This window comes from Galeopterus variegatus, unplaced genomic scaffold (assembly GCF_000696425.1).
Source record: "Galeopterus variegatus unplaced genomic scaffold, G_variegatus-3.0.2 Scaffold2635, whole genome shotgun sequence".
In the NCBI taxonomy this organism is placed as follows: Eukaryota; Metazoa; Chordata; class Mammalia; order Dermoptera; family Cynocephalidae; genus Galeopterus; species Galeopterus variegatus.
Window position 1 is genome coordinate 58,405 of NW_007728746.1, and position 1,033 is coordinate 59,437.

A 1,033-nucleotide genomic window follows, 5' to 3' on the forward strand; every position below is an offset into this window, starting at 1 on the left:
ATATTTTACTTTATTGTATCACATACTCATATGTACTCTTCACTTCATCCCCTATGTCTGTCTTTCATGCCACCTTAATTTTTTATGTACTTCCAAGTAAATTTCACAAATTAATAAAATATCCCTAAATAAAATATCCCAACAAGCACATAGTTAACTAGAATTTAACATAGTCTTATATTTTTTCCTTCAATTTAATATTTATATGAAATTAAATGCACAAATTTTAAGTGCTAAGCAAACTTTATTTGCTAAGTTTTGAAAAATGCAACCATCTGTGTAATCCAAACCCCTATTAAAATAGAGAACGTTAATATCACCTCATAACATTATTTCATACCTCTTCCCTCATATTTCTTGCCACCCTCCTGCCAACAAAAAAGAGCTTTGGCATATGTACTGTTTTGTGTCTCTTCCATAGGTCAGCATACTGTTTTTGAGTCACTCAAGTAGCTGCATGTAACAAATTTTGTTGTTGTTATATTTTGTTTTTGTTTTTGCTGAACAACAAAATAAATATAAATACATTATATACTTCCATAAATATATCACAGTTTATCTATTGACCTGCTGAAGAATTCTTAGGTTGCTTCCAGTATTTGTCTATTACAAACAAAGCTGTTATTGATATTTCTGTACATGCACTTTTGTGAACATGTATCTTTAGTTACCTTGGCTAACCATATAGAAGTACTGTTGGGAAGATTAAAGCTTAGTTTTATAAGAATTTACCAGAAACTTTTTTCCAAAATGGTAGTACCATTTTTTATTTCCACAAAAGATATATGCATTTTTCAGTCTCTCAGCATCTTCACTGGTATTTCATATTATCAGTATCTATTTATTTTTTTAGATATCCTGATAGGTGTGGAGTGGCATTTTCCTCTAGTTTTAACTTGCATTGTTCTTATTTGGAGGGGGTACAGGTTTATATTTTAATATATGTAAATGATATGTAATGATCAAATCAGTGTAGTTAACAAATTCATCAATGCAAAAGTTTATCCTTTCTTTGTGTTGAGAAAATGTGATT